At 39.5% G+C, this 14,082-nt stretch overlaps 1 protein-coding gene across 8 annotated transcripts in view; it reads right to left on the bottom strand.

Moving 5' to 3' along the window:
- Window positions 1-14,082, bottom strand: part of LOC121593624 (CUGBP Elav-like family member 4) — a 330,070-nt gene that overhangs the window by 288,701 nt on the left and 27,287 nt on the right. The gene's annotated exons all lie outside the window — the stretch shown is intronic.

Below are 14,082 nucleotides of genomic sequence, written 5' to 3'. Positions count from 1 at the left end.
TTTAATTTTAATCTATAGCTTAACAAGGGATCCCTTAGCAATGGGGTTGAATGACAAGCATTAATGGTGTCCAGTGGCACCATAAAACCGCTCTTTTTCTAAACATCGTCACAGCTCCTGGCGTTACGTCGTAGGAATGGTCGTAAAGCATTGTTCGAGACATTTCAGGAAAATCCGAAAACCCGATATATCAGACCTTCACTTTTTGTCAAGCCCCACCAAAACTGCTTCTACATAAACGCCTGAGGGAAAACATTTGGAACAATCCTTTTTCTCTCCTTCTAGCTGCCCCTTCTAGACCCTTTATCACTAAAAAAAACACACCCGAACGAATGCTTTCCCGGTCAACACTTTTCAGCGTTTTGAAAGACGGATGCCTGCCTCGCTTACCTCGACGAGGGCCCTCCTGTAACCTGCGCTGACCGTCCGCCGGCTTTGAACAGCATCATTTAGAGGCTTCAAAAACGGAAAGCATAAAACACAGCAATTAGAGCAAAAAGAAGCCCATAAATTTGGTCGAAATAATAAATTCAAGTCGGCCGTTGGCTTACTGGCCATTCTACTGGTTGAATCGCCAGCAGCATTCCGGTGCCCGGCCCAAGCGACCCTTAAGAAAATAGCGCTTTTCCGCGTTAATACTCGGTGCAAAGTGAAAAATCACCTCCTAAGGCGCTGTCAGCGAAACATCACCCTAATGGCATAATTCTCTGGCACAATTTTCGTGCACAGTTTCAGTTTCCACTCACCAGACCCTCGCTTTGGTGTAGAGCATTCTTTAGGACGCTGCTCGTTTCTGGGGTCAAACACATAAAAGAAAGGCCTGATATAAAATTTATCTAACTTTAGTGGATTTTAGTGATTAAATAAGGAAGAGTTTGTGACATCGTGGCATTAAGGGTTGTTGGAAAAGGTTTTTTTTTATTTACTTTTCCACCGACAACGGCTGATAAAACTGTCGTCTGTGCGTTCCAATTGCTGTAGGATTAAATAAACAAAACTTTCTGTCTGTTAATTAGACGTTAAATTGGTGCAAACGTGAGAGACAGATAATGGGTTTGCAACAAGGTTGTTGCCGGTTTGGTACGGTTTAGAACATGAAATGTCTTAGCAATCTAGTTTTTTCTTAACCATTGGTAAAGGTTTTACAAAATTAAATAAAAAATACAATAGTTTAGCTTTAACTTATAAAAACGACCGAACATAAGTTGTGGCTGCAACACAGACACATTTAAGAATTATTTGCCTACAATCCTTGTCCAATACTGTCACTGCAAAAAGTGCATCCAGTTCTCTCATTTCGACTAATGATACTTTCAACACAGCAATGTTTAAGCCCTTTACGAATCTCTTATGAATTCCCATCATCATGTCTCGCTCCAGGGCAGAGCCTTGAAAAGGATAGGATTGCTTTTCAGTACTCATCTCTTATAAATTACCCTTTTTTGATAAATTATGACCAGATCAACGGAAGACTGAGCGATCCATTGAGGCCGTGATATATCTCATAACCAGTTCCTTGGTAGCAAGAGCCATTAAACCATGTATGCGAGGAGCCGTAGGGAGGTGAAAACCAACTGAGCTTAAGGGCGGTAAAAGTAGCAATAGTAGCAGCAGCAAAAAAAAAGATGAAGAACAACTCTTGCTCCAAAAAATGAAACATTGTGTGGACTTGGAGAGAGATAAAAAAGGAACCCAACCAAGGACAATATGTGCATGCAAGGCAGGACGTACAACAAGCAGAACCATGCTGGATGCACAATGAGCGAAGGCGGCGAGCAGTGCTGTCGAGCTATGAAAACTGGAATGACATGAAGCATAATTTAAAAATAGACCTTGCTTTTCGTTTCAACTTTGAAGCTAAAGTCAACAGAACAGTAGCCAGAAGCGGCCACCAGGATTAAAGTCCCATAATTATACAATCCGTCCGCCTGGACGGGCTCGGTTGAAATCATTTCCTGTATACTACAATGTGAATAAAAAGGTCTCTGGGGCTGTCTGGTTCTAGATGGTTTTTGTTTTTTTTTTTTGCATAACCTCTCCCTTATATTTTCTTCTATTATCGCTTATATTTTCTGTACTTCTTTTCTTACAACCAATCCTTCCGGTATAGCCATGTCTGTTGTGTCCCGATTCTCTGCTATTGCTTACTTTTCTTTGTAACAACGGCAAATGGTTTAGAGGACAAAGACGAAGCCCCAGTAGTTTATCAGTCATTAGACTGTAGCCATGAAACAAAAACCATGATCACGTCTATCCTTCCAGTCTTTCTCCTAAGAGTATCTAAAGTTTTGGATAGCTGACTTGGTTCAAAAATGATGTACCGCATAAACAAAAACAAAAACCATGTTGAACTGGAAACAATCCGAACAGAAGCAAAACCGATGACATACATGACTGTATGAATCGCTGTAGACAGGAACGACTTTGAATGGGAATGGAAAAGGTATGCAACAAACGCCAGAATTCCTTTTAAAAATAGAAGAATGGGGTTCTTTACGACGACGAGTGGCAATCAGCAACGATTACCTGTGCTAAATGTTCCGTTTCAAGGGTTAGCGATTAACATTCTTTTGTTGCAGGTTGGCATACGTGCATAAACCAAACAGCTTACATAAATGTCGATTCAAATGGTGTGTGTGTGTGTGTTAGATGTTTTAACGCGTGTGTGGGAAATAAAAAGATTTGCTTAAAAATCCTTGACTTTTGTTTTACTACTTTTTGGGAACAAATTCTTAGGTAAATAAATGTAAATATATCTCAATAAATATAACACATTTCTTCATAAATTTTAAACAGGTTTTTCACAATTCTTAACATTTTTGCAGTATGCACCAATTTTTTTTTCTTGGGCGTTGTGCCCCCCCGGTTGTTGTAACCGTTGTCGGTTAAGGCTTCCTTGTACCATAAGTGGGCTAGGTTTTCAGTGACTTATTGATTGCTGGTATGTTCTTTCGTTAGACAACTAAATCATATATGCTCTGAACGATTGCATTACATTATTTATGAATGTAAATTATAAAACCTGCTAAAACAAATACGATGACCTCATTCTAATATGCAACTTACGTAAAAAACTGACAAATTGTCACCAGTACTTCATTCATGATACACCTAAAATATGTATAAACTTTAAAATTATAGATAACAACCATACCTTCTGCCAGAACACCCTTTTCCGTAACTATAGTACTTCAATTGGATATTTCGGACTATAAGACGTTTGGCTTAGGCTATGTAAACCCAACGTTATCGATTGACCTCTAATAACTGAAATTAAGCGATTTAAGAACCATATTGGCCAATGTTGGGTAGCTACATGGTCGTTTTGTAAGAAATCGAGACGTTCAGACTTTCAGTGTATGAATTTCATACTTTTTTTTTAATATTTATACGTAGTTTTCAGAGGTTTTTCAAAATATCAGCACGATTTTTTTCCTGAGCATAGCTGAAGAGTGTCCTCAAAGACATGTGAAGATTTTTCTATAAATTGTCTAAGGAACTGTTCACGGTGCGCCAATGTGAGTTTTGATAAGTTACTAAACGTCCACGCCATACTTTTTATAAGTTACTAAACAATAACGTTTTACAATATTTAACGAAGCAAAAAATTTCCCTCTGTTTTACGTATTTTTTTAATAATCTTCTTTTTGATTGTGCTATAACAACCTACGTGGTCATGCTGGACTATACAGGCACTCGAGACATATTTTGTAACTCGCTGCCAGTTAGTCAATCCTTGCTATGGATGCTATGGTATTAATCTAATAAACTAAAGACCAGCTGTAAAAGTGGATCTAATAGTTTAGATATTTTGTCAATATTTTCGAATTATAAAACATTCAATCTCCTACAAAAGAAATCGTCGCAATTGTAAAAAACTATAATTGCATCAATCAGGTTCATTGCTAGCTTTTCCGTTTAACTCAGAAGAGAGTTAGCCGCTCACCGTTCTCGATTTTTCTCAACGTGTTCTGTCGATGCTTTTCAATCGATCTTTTTTTTTAATCTTATATTGAAAGTGAATCAGATTATCTGGCAGAACGGAAGTCAAATTCCTGTGGGAAATTTGAAATTCTCCGTGGTTTGAAGCCCCGTTTTAGTTCATTTTCAACTTGAACCATACAGATAGATACACACACATACATACAGACTTTGGCCTCTATCGACTAGACAACTAAATTATTTCTTCACTTCTCAAACTCAGCTAGCTAGCCTAAAAGCACCGTTTAAAGCGAACGAAGAAAATCTAGCTACCCTTACCGCTTGGGGTTGAACGTGGAGGAAATTTCAAAACTGCGCCGGACACTTACTTTTTATACCGGAATATATATACATGCGTGTGTGAGTGTGTGTTCGTTATGAAAAGCTAACATTGGGTTGAAGTTCAAATATTGACGAAGCCGTTTTTGTTCTCTGTTTTACTCCGTTTTGACCATTCAAAATTATACCGCTTTAAACGGACGTTGCTTTCGTTCTCTTTATGCAACCAGTTTGCTCACTGCTAGAGCTTGCATGCTTTAACATCTGACCAAAGTCTCCATACTAAGAAGGGAAGTAAGCATTTCGCTTTGCCACTCTTAATATTCTGGATTCACTTTTTGTACTTCCTTTTCCTTCGCGTGCTTTTGTTTCGACTTTCAGACACTTTTTACCGGTTATGACGATGTTTTTCCTTATTGGGTTTGTGTGTGTATGTGTGTGTGTGTGTGTGTGGGGGGGGGGGGGTTTCATGCCTCTTTATATGTTTTGTTTTACTCTTTACAGTTTCAAGCACTGTCTGGAAACGAACAAGCTAGCCACAGGTTAGCGTTTTACCCAGCTGCTTCATTGTTATTTGCAGTGGCAGAATGTACAAATCATTGCCCAGTTCACCTGTGTAAGCATAGGATACTAACCTACGTTCAGCACGTAAAACAAAACCAAAACAAAACAGTTCCTCCCTACGCTTCGTTCATAACGGCATGCAACTCCAAACGCCACAAACATTTTCTCTGTTGGCAAGTACTTTCCGACCGCAGTGTACAACATTGCTTCGTGCTGTATCGTTTGCTCCACCACAAACGATCCGCACAAAAATGAACCTAATTGAAAGATAAGAAACAATTTTCCCAACCAAACATTCGGGTGCACGCGAAAATGAAGTCTATTTGCAAATTTATGTCTGCTTTTAACTTCGTTCAAAAGCCAGCGCCGCACGCCGGCACCGTTCGACGTTTTTGAGCGTTGATAGATCTTTCCTCGAGCTAACAACTTCGCTTAGGGAGGGGGGATGTTTATTTCGAACATTCTTATCCAATTCAGCTTAGGAGCCCGACAGGCGCGTATGCACAACCGACTCCATTTGATTTATTGACAGAATTTATCCAATTTTATGAATGCTTCCTTAAATCTCGATAATCGACCCTACCTTTTTTGGGTCCTTTTACTCCCCTTTGCCTCGTCCACAACTGCAAAAAACGTGCCACCAGTACGTTGAAGGAACCGTACGAAACCCTTTCTGATATAGTATGGATTTGGTCGGCTTCTCTATCCTGGCTTAGGACAAATATGCGGCCCCAAAGCTACCCATCGAGATTCCATAATCGCAAATGGTCAGCGGCCTCGAGTCGAACCTTAATTTCCAATTCGTTGATTTATAGTTTACGCTGAATGGTTTCTACAGGTTATAAATAATCTTTAATTTAGCCTAAAACGTACCTCGATAAATCAAACTCTTCGGTGTGAACTTGCTATCAAATCGTTCTGTTTCTCGGTTGCTTTTTCCTTCAACATTAGCAGGGTAGAGTACGGTAGCGAAAAACAATCGACGCCAATGGCCGTTGTAGACGGGAAGGTACGCTTTGCATGTTTTGGACGTTTGGACACAGAAGATTGCCCAAAAGGTGCCAGAAACTGGACAATCCAGCACGAACAACTGTGACTTACAATAACAACAAAAACACTCAAATCTAGCTCACACTCCACCATACGCCATGCCAAGGTGCCATTACGACAATGGGCTGCACTCAGAAGCTAGGAGTGTGCGTGTAACGGCCGCTTCTTTAGCTGCGGTGGGTGGGCAAGCACCGTTCGAAACCGGTACACATAAACAATGACTGACCATAAGGCATAATGCCAGACAAATGACTCCATCTACCATTCGAACGACGCACTTTTTACCGATTATGGGATCTGCCAATGTCGGTATTGCCGGAAATCGATGGCCACACGCAACACAAAGGGGTGGCGAAATAAACAAAGAAGGGAAACACATCAAGCAGATGGCACGAAGCACCGGAAGCCCTTCTTTTCTTTGGCTATCCCTGCACGGACGACTTGTCCGTCAAAGGAGGGGTTCGGAGTAATATGTTCTATTTGGCATCGCATCCACCCTCAGCACACAAATGGTTGGCAGGCTTTTCCGCGACGAGCTACGTTAAACGCAATGCCAAACGGTAGAAGAAAAAAACAATCGATACAATCGAAGATATTTCTGAGTAAAAAGCACTCGAGTAGATTTCCCAAGCCCTTTTGTTTTTCGGTTGTATGCCGGTTGTAGTGGATGTGGCTTCGTCCTGTATATAAAAACTCATCCTCTAGTATAGGAGAACTGAATATGTGCTGGAAAAAAGGATGTGTGCAATAAACGAAAAGAAGGAAAACATCCCTCCGCTTTGTGGAGTTGGTCTAAATGGGCTGATGATCGCGTGCTGGCACAAAGCGGAGGAAGGGAGCATGTTCGTTTGTGGTTTGGCTTTTGTTTTCCCATCCCAACAACTAAGAATTCTACCTGCACTAATGGGCCGACAGAATGAATGGCTTTGTCTTGTGCAAAAAAAAATCAAGAGCAACTTCCACAGGTTTGTGGTTAAGTATTGCTCATTAATTTATGCCATTGCGCTATAGTTATTCGTTATCACTCGTTTTCATCGCAGTAATGTGCAAAAATCTGTTATTTCTGTGTTTTGTACTGTCAAAAAATGAGATGACCACTTTCATTGAGAATCCATATTCTTTATAAAAGCATTTTTTTTTTTGCATTCATGAGTATAAGCAATCTCAACCTTTGAACTTTGTGAACACAATAAATTTCTTTGTATATTTCCCCGAATTGCACTACGATGATTAACAGAAAAGAGGCAATACAATGGAAGTTTACAAGACTTGCTTTAAAATGCGACCAATTCGGAAGACTTACAACCATGCCAAGTTCTCGCTCGCGTTGCCTTCTGCTTGGCCTACAGACGCTCGAACACCGTTTTAAGGTTAACCAATGTGTATTTGTAGCCAAAATATTAAAAAACGAATTAGACATCCTTTATTTACTAGAGAAGATCAATATCTACGCGCCATCGAGACCTTTTCGCTCTCGTAACTTACTTGTCGGCCAGAATAGGCATACCTTATATGGATACAACGAACCGTTACTAGCTATGACAAGGCAATTCAATACATGGTCCCATCACTTTGATTTTAATTTAACTACCAACGCATTTAAATAAAACATTTTATTAACCTTCAATTTTAGCGACACTGGATCAAGGGAGATGTTAGGGGAATAACTTAGGACTGAGGTGTAGGATAGGTTTTAAGTACTTAATATGTCACAGACTCAAGAGTGCAAGACATATATGTTGGTAAATAAATAAATAAATAAAAAAATAAATATCAAGCATTTAAAAAGGATGAGATGAAATGAGAAACGGCAAGTAATATTCAATTCCCTTCGTAAAGATCACTTGTATCGTGATTGGTATAGGTTCACTGCGTTTGTTTTGCTACCTATATTTTGTGAGTTTTGAATTACCGGTAAGAATTTTGCTAATTGTTAAAAAAAATATTTTTTTTTTATTTTGGCATCCATCCATCAATAACACTCATAGGGGAAGTAAGGGTTGGTTCGGCACTATGGATAAGTTCGACACCTTGCCGTTTTAGTATTTGTAGAACTTTTTGAAGAAAAAAAATTGGTAAAAAAAATTTATATCAACTGTTTCGAATATTTGAGTCACATTCCACTGATAAGAAACCTGTCAATTGTCGAAAAACAACAAAATAAACTCATGGTGGTTCTGATTGACAGCCGATGTAAAATTTTACTTTTGGGACTTAAGGAATTGTGGCGTTAATTCAATAAAAATATAGTTTTCGTGTTAATAGTATTGTTTTACAAACACTATTAATTAGTTCTGTATCAAAGTGCATAATTTTTATATCAAACCATATAGTGTAAAATGTCACTAAAACTTGTGTTACCAATGGGGGTAAAATCGACACACCACTTGGTAGTAGTGTAATGCTTATTTGTAGCATGTTAACTTTTTTTATATCGTAATTTGAAAGTGTCTATATTTTATACAGATATCCCTTAACTATGTACGACAAACGTAATGATCAAGCTGAGCAAACATGCAATTAAAAATACCTTAGAAGCTTTAAAACTGACGATGTCATTAATCCAAGAAGGTTATAATTATGGAATTTAGCTATCATTCAGCCGTACCGGCGAACTCGTTCGTTCCTGGGAACGTTTGCCGCGACGCTCTTTTTTACTCATTTCATAGCCCTCTAGATCAAAAATTAGAAAACCGTATAGATTTTGTACTGGCCAACCTAGTGGTTAAGATCTATTAAGGATAACAGGTCGATGCAAAGCCCGTTGCTAGGTTGCCATTTTCAGCTCGCTTTTGACAGTTTCATGGAAAAGTGTTTACAAACAAACGGCTAATAGTTAACGCGCAAAAGTGGACGAATTTACTATTAGGAAGGTTATATTGGTTAAATTTCTTGCGGTCAATCACTTCTGGACAATAAAGGAGAAGTAATTGCAGTCTACTCTGTATTCAGAAACATTGATAACCTTTTTCATTGTTTGCCATTCCGTGACCACAAACCACTACCGTTTGCAACGGTCCTGCTGGAAAAACGAAATGTTTAACATGTTCAACTGGGTTAAAGAAGTCCTTTTTACTTTCAATTGAACACTGAGAGTAAAATGAAACATCCAATCGACACACACTGGTACAATATGCATACCGTCATTTACTTATAACCCGGCTACGAATGATAAAAGAAATCCTTGGATTGTATCAGTCATGTAATATTCTGATTGGATTCTAATTCTTCAAATATTCTAACAGGAATTGAATGTAAAATGCTGAACAAAACTCTCATTCACTCCATAGCAACGTCCATCGCTAAACATAAACAATGTTCACTTTAACTGTCACAATTTTCCCATGGCTTTCTGTCAATTTACTCTAAGCGCTTCGACCTGTTCTCTTTCAAGGACCTTGCTAGTGGTACAACCCTGTCCACTCATGAGCGACGAATGTTTCTCGTCGAACGAATTCGCCGGTAAGGCTGATTCTCTCATAGAACGTTTGCCAAACTCGGACTCAAAACATGTACTTGATCGGCCGTATCGTCGAAGAACGTTCGTTGCTCATGAGTGGACAGGGTTGTTCCACTAGATTGGGCAAAAAAAAAACCTAGACGGTTTTCTAATTTTTGATCACAGAGGGCTATGAAATGAGTGAAAATGAACGTCGCGGCGAACGTTCCCGGGAACGAACGAGCTCCCCGATACGGCCGAATATATGGTTTAGGCTTATTAAAATTAGTATTGTTATGGCATTGACCATATTTTAGGCTTACCTGCAAGGTTTAGGCTTAACTGAAGAAAAAAATAGTCGCTGGTATGGAATCACATTGACCAATGTTCGACTTTTGGCTTTCGAGTTGGCAGAGAAATGTAATATTGAACATCCTTGGATTTTATGAAAAAAAAATAATAAGAAGATTACTCGAAGATACTGGCTGCCAGGTTCTTTTTTAAAGGAATCTTAACCTTTAATGCAGTAAACCAGATGCTATCGCCGCAGCTTGTACTATATGGAGTCTGGTCCGATGCTATTTGTAGTGAAATTGTTGTTCTTGCTTGGAACTTCATTTCTGTCGCATATTTTGATGATGTTTTCTGGTAAGTTTTCTTATAATTGGTATGAAATACTTTGTTGAACTTCAATTAAAAACAACCGGCCATTAGAGTTTGTTATTTTAAAAGTTATAACCAATGTGTCGTAATCACCCCACAAGGTGTCGATTTTACCCCATCATGGTATCGATCTTAACCGCACTGCAGTCGTGATGCAACAAAAATCACACTTTTTTAAATTTATCCAAATGTTATCAAAACCAATCTAGGAACCTAGTTTCTCGTTAGATGGTACATAATGAATCATACAAGCTTTTTCAATGTCTACTAGTAAGTCTACATTGGCAAAAGTATTGCAATCTTGGGAAACCCTTAAGGTGTCGAAACTACACCTATTTCCCCTAGAAAAGATTGAATTTTGTCAAAGATTTTGGTGCGCCAAGCAGGAGTTTTTGTTGCGTAACACAAAATTCAAAATACAAAAATAATTTAATTTCATTCATTTGAAAAAAAATCTGAAAAAAAAGAATCATGTAATTTACAAAAATCATTCAAAATTGTCACCATCAGCATAGATAACCGCCTTAATCTTGTAACATATTTTAAATCATCGATTTGAAATCTTTTTAAGCTTGAAACTAAACTTAAACGATGTGTTTGAATAATATAACAAAAAATAACAATTCTATTCGAAAAATACTACTATTCATTCAACATTTCTATTAATTTCAGTCGAACGGAAAAATACTCCATAACGTTTCCTCTTATGTATCCGTATCTTTTTTTTGCAAAATAATTTGATATACACTTGCCATAGAGTTTTTGGATCTCGATATAATTTCGTTTGGCTCAAAACTACTTTACTCAATGCCTCGAAACTGTTTACGTTGGCTCAAATTCAACCACGGTCTGCCCTTTACGATGATTGACTGACGTTGAACGATAATGTCCACTGGGTTTTTTTCATCGTCCAACACGCGGCTAAATGCATATAAGTGTGAAAGATGTGTATTGAAAGAGGGACACTGCACGAGAAATCCACATCCTCATGGCAGCGCTTGCCACTGAAATGCTCACTGGAGCAGGGGAACGATTCATTTCGCAACACATTTTCGTACTCGTTACGCGACCATCAAGTTGAGTGAAAATCCCCTTTCCGGAAAGTTTATTGAATAAAACGAAAATATTGCATTTCATTCAAATCAGGTCACGGCGCATCTCATCGTTCCAGCTTGATGGGTGTACGAGATGGAGACAAGGAAGGCCTGCGTTCTGGTGACGATGATGATGATTTTATTACACCAGAAATAGGTGCCCTACTCTTGACGACTTTGCCTTTCGTTCTCGCCGCTTTCCCCTGTGCGCTCGTGTCGCTGCAGAATGGCCTATGATGCCTAATATAAGCACTTGACAACTCCACCCTACTCGACCCCCCCGTTCCCGGCACGACTAGCTGGAAGGAAGTCAAACAGGGAGTAGGCAGATCGACGTTGATGTCACACATTCAATCTGCTGCTCTCAACTTTACGTCAAGCGAGGTCCGGAATTGACAATCTATATCGAAGTTCGTAAAGTATGTGCGCCACGATATCGGCTCGGATCGTGTTCGCTGGGTTGCATCGTGAAATGGCAGCATCAATGGAGGATTCATTCTTTCGCAGCTCCAAACCATTCCCGCTCAAACGTGCGATGGAAAACTTACCTCACCGGAGACACGTTCCGGAAGGGACGTGGCAAGCATCGACGCAAACCGTGCGCACCCCACATGTATGGCCCCATTCTCGTGGGAAGATTATTTACTCCGCAAATACTTTTATCATGCATAAACATTTTATGAATACCAATCAGATATTTACTTTGGCTTTTCTTCTGTGTCGTGTGTAAGTTTGTATGTTTGTGCGTATGTGTGTGTGTGTGCCCCACATGGCTACCTTCGCTTTGTTCGCTTCCACCACAAACTGCACAGGAGCGGAGGTAAACTGGAAGGTAGTTTGACGGCTTTTCTTTACATGCGGCACGTTGGCTGCCCTTCCTCCGAAGAGGCCACGCGAAGAAGTTTCGATTACCACGAATTTCCTACACTCGAGTACGGTGGGTCGACTTAACGGCTCAACGCGTCGTGACATGGGGCTGATGAAAGTCTTTGCCAATTTCTCGCCATTCTAACAGACACCCGTTTTGCGGAGTACATGGTGCCCGCAAGCTTCCTGGCAGACAGGCCGTAAAACCACCCTACCACATACCGTTTAAGCTTCTTGACGACCAAAAAGCCTGCCCGTGTGTGGGGGCGCTCACGCGGGCCCAGCGGGAAGGAAAAATCCTCGCTCCAAACGAACATAAAGCAAGCTTAAGCATACTGGTGATGTAAATGGTCTTATCGGTGGATCTTCCTAAATGCGAAACAAAAGAATGTAAAATTTATGTGCTCCACGCTGCATCATCAAGCTACACACACGCATGTGCTGGAAGGTCGCAGAACGCTGCTATTCTGTGGAGAAGACAAATCTATAGGTGAGATGGTGATTTGGACACGGTGAACGGAAGATAGTTTGAATGAAGGATACAACAGAGAGGTAAAAATATTTAGGATTTTTTACGGTGCCGTTTAGGATCTACATGATTGTTCTTTTTTTGTCCATGTATTGTTAAATAGGTGCTTAGAAAAAATACATATATAGACATATAAATTATATAGACAAATACAACATAAATCAGACGAAGCATTCAAGAAGAATGTACATTACACATTCGTATGAAAAAACAATCTTCTTCTATTTGGCGTAACGTCGTACGCGGACATGCCGGCCTATACAATACAGGCTTTCGAGACTTAATTCATTACCACGTAGCCGGATAGTCGATCCTTGTTAGGAGTGGACGGTCCATTCTAGGCTTGAACCCATGGCGGGCATGTTATTGAACCGTTCGAGTTGACGACTGTACCACGGGACCGCCCTCGGGATTAAAAAACAATATTTGTTTCGAATAAAGCCCCATCGTATTTCAAATAAAAACATTCATTATGAGTGAAAATATTGCATTAAATGACAATTAATATTCCTAAAATTGATATAAAAAAATCACCGATTCCCGGATGAACGTTGGATAGGATTTGTTGCCGTGGGATGAGAATGCAGTTGGGTGCAGTTTTTTATGCGAAGGAATCTTACATATAGAAACTATTTTAATTAAAGTATTTATGAAACGCATCATGACAAAAGAATTATTTTCATTTCATTAAATATCTATTCTGCAATGCAATTCGAAAATGATAGGATTAGGTTAGCTATAGTAAAAGAACTCTGTTTTTCGTATGGGAGTTTCAACTTCATGAATCGCAATAAAAAATTCTCATTACTATATACTACTCCAAAAGTCTCATTACTATATATTTGATACTTGATTCAATAACTGACTTATATCAATAAATGTATTAATTTTCTCTTTTAACGATGCTCTAAACAGAACCTTTGTAACAGCGTTTGTACCAATATTGCACGTAAAAACTTTTTATCATCATGGAGATTCACATTTTACAGTGCATAAACTATTCTTGCGAGCAACATCAAACTCTGCCAACATTTCAATAATAAGCAAAATATTACAATCTTCGTGGCTTTGAGACGACGCAAGACGATGCGTTCCTTCACCTCTGCAAAAATGTACGTCCACGGATGGAAACTCATTCGACGTGCTCATGTTACACGTTACAGCAGCGTATCGGCGAGATGTCTTCCAGACTCAAAGCGCTTGTTGTTTCGCCCAAAACCTCCCATATTACCATCTGCCATCAAACGGAAAACTTCCTGCTTTTCCGACGTAATATGCCCTTGGTTGTGCCGAAACCTTGCGCGGTTCCGTGACCCCCGCCCGCTGACTGCCTCTGGTCAGACACCCAGCAAAGATCTTTATTTTCATTCTTCCCATTTTCGTATGCTTTATGTCAACAAAGTACCAAAATTCCGAAAACGATATCCCATCCCCCTACGATGCTCGGGGTTGGTGGTCTCGTTCCAATCTTTCCCTTCGTTGTCATTCACGAAAGGTGCAGAGGGAGGGACGAAATAGCAGCGAACTTTTTGTACCGTGTGCGGCAAGTGAAAATTCTAAAATAATTTTACGAGCCTATAAAACACGGCAGTATTTCAAAATATGGACCAATATTT

This window comes from Anopheles merus, chromosome 2L, assembly GCF_017562075.2.
Source record: "Anopheles merus strain MAF chromosome 2L, AmerM5.1, whole genome shotgun sequence".
Taxonomy (NCBI): Eukaryota; Metazoa; Arthropoda; class Insecta; order Diptera; family Culicidae; genus Anopheles; species Anopheles merus.
The sequence above is the reverse complement of the archived record's forward strand: the minus strand, read 5'-3'. Positions and strand labels throughout refer to the sequence as shown.